Here is a 6,419-nt window from a genome sequence, read left to right as displayed (position 1 = left end):
TGTCCTTTCCTTTTTCCACAGCACCGTTCACTTGGTATGAGATGTTTAACTCTGGGCACAGAATTAATGGAGCATGAAATGCAGGCCTTAAGTGCAGCAGGCTCCTAACCTGTAGGTGACACTGTCTGCATGGAGTGTTTAGCCGTGACCTAAGTGAGATGTATTATAACTGCATTTGACTGGTGACAATTAGTGACCTTTTGCTGATCCAGCAGCCATCCTTTTAAATTACGCTTGTGTGACGTTCTTCGGCGAGGACACGCGATGAGATACTACGGCACCGAAGGCTTCTACTGTACTTCTACTGTTGTCCCGGCGGCGCAGGGGAGCGAGAGCGCACCGGGTCAAAAGTAGAGGTAGTAGCAGAAAAAAAAAGGTCACATGTGAAGTAGAAGAGGATTTATCACAGTGCAGCCTTGTGAAAAAGGTTTTGTTTTTTTCCCCCTTGCGTTTTGCTTGTTTTCGCTGTTTTGTCTTTATGTCTTTTCAATATGAGACGAGAATGACGTCATTAGGTACAAAGTACATTTTTCAAGTGATGACTCCATTTATTAAAGTAAAAACGAATTCCTTTTAAATCAGGCTTGGCAGACCCGTTTTCTTCTTCTTGTTGAACCATAAACTTTGACCTGAACTGAGTCAAATTAAGTCTCCAGAGCTTTATCTTTAGCTTTTGTGACAAAGCTAAAGATAAAGCAGTGGGATTTGCATAGCCTTAAAGTCAAAGAAAAGTATTTGAAGACCTTTTGCCTTAGAGACTGAAAATCGTCAATGTGTTCGTTTCTCCTCTTATATTAAATTACTTTACGTTGCGTTATGATGTGCTTTTTTTATATAAAATGTATTAGCTCTTTTCTCTTAAATCAAAAGGGAAAATGTCAATTGGAACTGCATTTGTTTTGCTTTTTTTGTTATTATTAAATTATATTAAAATTAGTTTCCTCTTGTGAAATGTTAGTGTGAGAAAATAAAACAGTTGAATTCTTCAGGGAGGGGAAATCATTTTCTCACATCAGTGTGCTTTTCCTGTCTTCTGCTTACTAGACAACAAGTTCTGTGAGCATTTATTTCAGCATTTCCTATTTCATGTAATGTTTTTAAAGTTCAGTTTTTTAGGGGGGAGGGGGTTTGCTATCTTCGGATTACAACTTCCGTTTAAAAGAGAAGATAAATTAACTACGTGACACTTCTTGAATGACATGTTTATCAAAATAAAGTTGTTTTTCTTTTAAGACTGCAGTACATCATGTTGAATAAGAAATCTCAAAAGAAGATCTGTAATGGTAGCTAATTTAATTGATTTTTTTTTTTAAATTATCATTAGTTTCAGTTTATTCAGAATTTCAGTACGAGGTCCCATTTTTTATATAAAAAAAAACAGCAAAGGCTACCACTTTTTAAACTGCATCCTCTTTAAATTTAGATTTTTGAGTAAGTTTAAAGTAGACTTACTCTCAATAAACACAACTGAATGAAATTGAATTTACATGACACAAGACCATCCTTTCGACCTTGTGTTTAAATATAGCTTCTTTTTCAGCAGAAGAATATAAATATTGGTTTTAAAGGGGGATATTATGCATTGTTTTAGGCACATTTCACCATTTTATAGCACAGCTATCTTACGTCCAGTTATAAAAACGTTGTTTATTAAACTAAGCTTCACTTCGCGTCGTCTGATGCTTTGAAATTGATTTCTGCCTCTTTAAAAAGAAAAACTCTAACCCTTTCTGACACTCCCCTTTTCACCACGTCATCACAACAATGCTTCTTCATGCCATCCATCAGTTTACAACCGTTCTTTGGAGCATTGTAGTTTGTCTGAAAAAAGCTCAGCAACACCTGGAATGCAGTTCCAGTTCCTGGTGTTGCTACATGCTGCTGCCACTAGTCTGATGGAGCTGTGTGGGGGGGGGAGCGGAGAAGAGAAGTGCTTTGTGAGGCAGGAACTCAGCTGGAAACTGAAGCTTCAAGGTAGAGCTTTGGCTAAATAGGTGGTGAATTGTTTGAGCAAGTGCTAAGGCGCCACCGGACATTTAACAATTACTCAAATATGCATGAACTGATCAAAGCAGCACTCTGAATTTGTGTATTGTGAGGAAATCACAGTTTAAGATGATATAAAGCTCAAAAAAGTCCGTTTTACACAATGATCCCCTTTAATGTCCTAATCTGGAAATGCCCTGCACAGTAGAAGAGTCTCATTGGCTGCCACAGATGAATTTACATATCAATCTTACACCTAATAACTTCGCATTTTCTGGTTTTAATAGGTTACTCAGAATTGTTTGGTTTAATGGGAAAGTACCTCAGGCAAGTACAGTAATAATGTGATACGATCTGGAGTTTTCCAGTTATGGCATATTGAGTTACTTCTCATCTTTTCTGTTGTTCAGTCATAATTTGACTCGTATTTTAAGTAATTTGCCTGTAACGTCTCCGCATTTTTAATAAGCTTACAAACTGCTACAAGAGGCCCCACATTGCGGCTGCCTGACTTTCTTACATGAAGCAAACTTACACAACCGAATTTCTACATCTATCATTATTCTCAGAAGTCAGAGCTGCTTAATGGGAAGGTGAAAAAAAAAAAGGGTCTCTTTTTTTCAGCTTTAGCGTATTTTTGCATTTTGATTTTTGTGCCGGTGGTTGAGATGTCTGTGTAAATGTGACACTGACTGTTGGTGACTCATCCACACATCACAGAACGGTGGCGACGGTTTTAGCTCTTTTACAGATGCCAATAATGCTTCGGCTTCCTCTCGTATCTTCCACCAGCATCGCCAGGGAGCTGCCTGCGTTCAACCCGACTTTACAGCTCACAAGCTTGAGAAACCTCAGTGACAGGAACTTAATATAAAACCTCACTATCTCTCCATCTAACCTTTCTCCCGACCAAAAAAATAAAAAATAAAAGTGCTACACCTACTGCTTTTTACTGCTGCGTATGATATTTTTATGTTAAACAGATGGACTTGTTTTTGTTGAAAACCCGTTTAGATCAGTAGAGAATGCATATACCTTCTTTGTGGTGTTTTTCCAGTTCTTTACTCCAGAGGTCTCCACTAGTCTTATTGTGGGAGTTTGTACTTAGTGTCTGAAAAAAAAAAAAGTTGGTTTATCATGCTTTTTATTCTATTCTTCATTTCTCCAGGTTTAGATCAGATATGTTCTTCAAAGGAGAACTAACTGGAGGTTAGATGCAATGCTGTGCCATCTCCATCCTGCAAAGCAGGTCTGTGCTTCTGCAGTTGCAGCAGACTAATCTGTTAGTGAAAAAAACGCAAAAAAAAATTAAAAGGTACCTTGTTGCATAAATGCGCTCCATGTTGATGGTGTCTTTACATCCAAGAAAACAAGCAATGTTCTTGAATTCATTCCCGCCGTCAGTTTTACTGATTTAGGCAAACTTTACATACAGAGCATACAGAGGCACATGCTCCACAACTTACATAAAAGAGGAAGCATTGATGTTGTCACTACTCTCTGACAACTCTAAGTTTCCTGTTGTAAGTCACATTGGACCACCAACATTTATATTTACCAAATGCCAAAATAATGAAACGACATCTTTAAATCTTATTTTAACCGCATATGTTTACATCGCCTTTTTTAGTACTTGCTAAGACTGTATTTATAGTGTATAACTTGGACTAAGCTTTCTGGGTTTCCCCTCACAATACTTAACTACTTACCCCTTACTTTTTATACTCTGAAATCTTTATCCTTTTGAGAATTCATCAAACTGACCTGCTGTCTGCAAATTTTCCCCAATTATTCTTAAGATCGTTGTCTACTTGGGAGACCTATTGGGTGCTGGTTAGTTGAAACTTTCCAAATAATGTGCTATCGCCATGATTTTATCAAAGTGCACCAATGATGCCTGGTACCAAACAAACCTCATACTCCACAGCTAGGAAGGTGTTTTCAGGCTTGGGAGCTTCAGTATCTTCAAAACAGGATGACAGGATGTCTGTTATATTTATAAGAGGACTCCTGAACTCACATGTTCCGAGGGGGCGGGGGAAGCTTCAACATGAGCCTTTAATGATTCAAAAAGAATATTTAGGAGGATATGAAGCAAACTTACACAACCGTAAAGAGTCTCAAGTTTAATTCAATTGTGAAATGCATTCAGACGATGAAAAGTTATTGTTGCACGAATGTTTCAGATCTCTATCATCTGGAATAAAACCAGAAACTGAAACTTCATCACTTTTAGGTAATATGATGAAATAAAAAACATGTTCATGAGGAAATATTTTGGGGTCCCAGTAAAGACACACCACACGAACAGCAGCGACTGAAACCGTCCTTTGCCAGCGGAAGCAGAGTCACTCTGATATCTGATCAAACTGGTGCTTCTCAACAGAGCTCCTCACCACATCCATGGCTTTAATCAGTGTGTGACCTTCTCTGCAACCGCATTTCTGTCTTCTGCAAATACACACGCAGGTAACGTAAAAATTTCTATTGTTATTGTGATATTATGTCAACAAAGTCTTTTATTGGGCATGTAAAAATGCATCTAAATTATTATGAAGTTAGTAATGAGTGAACAGCAATTAGTACAAAATCACGAAGCAATGTATTAAAAAGCAGAAGAACATAACTGAGCATTGACAGAGGTTTAAGTACATTTATAAGAGCAACTTTTGACAGTTTGAGGGTAAGCATTTAGAAACAAACAATTAGCATGATGTCAACAAGGGAAGACATCGGCGATGAACTGGAAAAAAAAAAAAAGCGTTCCTCTTGATCATCAATTTCTTAATGATTTTTAAAAAATGTTGGAGTCCATATTTCAGCAGACAAAAACACTGGAGACAAACAGAAATGAGTCAAAACAGGAGCAGGAGTCCAAGCAAAGTTCACTCAGAGGTTAGACTGTGAAGCTGAGAACTTCTGTCTAAAACCTCAGAGCCCAGACCAACTGTTAGCTGTAGTGAAAGCCAAATGGTAGACCTCAACAATAGAGTAGAACAGAGTGCAGTTTTTGATATCAGCTCACTTGTGGTGTCCTGAGTCATATGTTAAAACCATCATCTTCCCTTATCAATTTAAATATTTAAATGTATGTTCCATGTACATTGTGCCATTTTATACCGCAATTAAGTAATTATGTTACCATCAGTTGTAATAAAAATGCTGCATATATCAAACATAACTTAAAACAAAAGTGACTTTGAAATTTGATCCCGTGGAATCAGCCTCTGTCTCTTTAAGAAGCTCCCACTCTTTCCGTTGCTCCCCCTTCAGAAAAACAGTCCTCCTCCATTATGCTCTTCTTAGTCCAAGAGCTTTGGACTAAGAAGTCATTTCTGTGATGAGTTCGGCAGATGCACAGTTCCAACAGGTGCTTGCCAATTGCTGCTGCCACCAGTCTGGAGGAGCTGAGTGGCAGCTCCTCCTCCTGCAGGAGGAGGGATGCTCTGTGAGGCAAAAAAAACTTGGTTGGAGCCTGCAGCTTTTCATAAATGCAAACTCAAACATTGCTTCATTTCATTCTTTTTCTTTTTTAGTCAGAAAATTGCAACAATGAGCCGCAAATACTCTGCATATTTCCTTATTTTAAAGCCAAAAACTGATTCAGTCAAAGAGATGTTATGTGTACAGTACTGCTCTTATTCTAAAAATGTTCACATTTAAATTAAATGTCTATCTGTAATTTGGACTCAATTGTTCTCTGTCCATGAACCATTTACAGATTGCTTTGATGTATTTTCATCATAAAAAATGTTCCCTGGGAGCGATTTTCAAGAAAAGGTGATCATAGGTTGTAGGTTTCTCACCAAACCCAACCTAAAAATTCAATATGACTGCCTTATATAATAAACGAACTACTGCTATTTTGAACTTTTCCATCTCATTAAGTCTTTCTCACACACAGAGTAATGTAGAACCTCTGTTCCTTAATGTGCTTCTACTGTGTCAGAAAGTGTAAAGCAGACAGGAAAAAACAAAAAAACAAAAAACAAAACAAAAACAAGACTGTTATTAGCACGTATTGCAAATTGCAGTTCGAATGACCAGTGAGGCAAAAATCCTTAACCAATCCAACTGGTTGAACTGGAACACCAGTTGTACATATAATGTGGCTCACAGGGGAACTTACTCCTGGTTTCTGCATCATTACAAAGAGAGACACGTGAAGTTAATGGTTCTCTCGACATTCCCCTTAAGATGTGTGCACACCTTTTGTACCTACCTAGTGCCTTTTTTGGCAGCTGTTGGGAATGTGAAATTCTGTAAAACTTTTTTTAAGTAGATGTGTTACATCTCTGTGTGTGCGCACATGCGTGTGTGTGTGTGTGTGTGTGTGTGTGTGTGTGTGTGTGTGTGTGTGTGTGTGCGCACCCCGCCTGGCGCTGTGAGGCCACTCTTTTGTGTGTATCGCGAGACAAAGTTTGAGAGGGTGG

General features: G+C 38.1%; 1 protein-coding gene across 1 annotated transcript in view; it reads left to right on the top strand.

Moving 5' to 3' along the window:
• The first annotated feature begins 4,175 nt into the window (after positions 1 to 4,175).
• LOC106963768 (G-protein coupled receptor 183) overlaps positions 4,176 to 6,419 on the top strand; it is a 7,498-nt gene continuing 5,254 nt past the window's right edge. The window contains exon 1 of the mRNA XM_015058851.1: positions 4,176 to 4,455. The gene's annotated coding sequence lies outside the window, so the exon portion shown is untranslated. The remainder of the gene's footprint in view (positions 4,456 to 6,419) is intronic.

Source organism: Poecilia latipinna, unplaced genomic scaffold, assembly GCF_001443285.1.
Source record: "Poecilia latipinna isolate Pla-1442-1.1 unplaced genomic scaffold, P_latipinna-1.0 Scaffold1579, whole genome shotgun sequence".
Taxonomy (NCBI): domain Eukaryota; kingdom Metazoa; phylum Chordata; class Actinopteri; order Cyprinodontiformes; family Poeciliidae; genus Poecilia; species Poecilia latipinna.
Note: the sequence above shows the minus strand (reverse complement) of the source record. Positions and strands in the feature narration are given on the sequence as shown.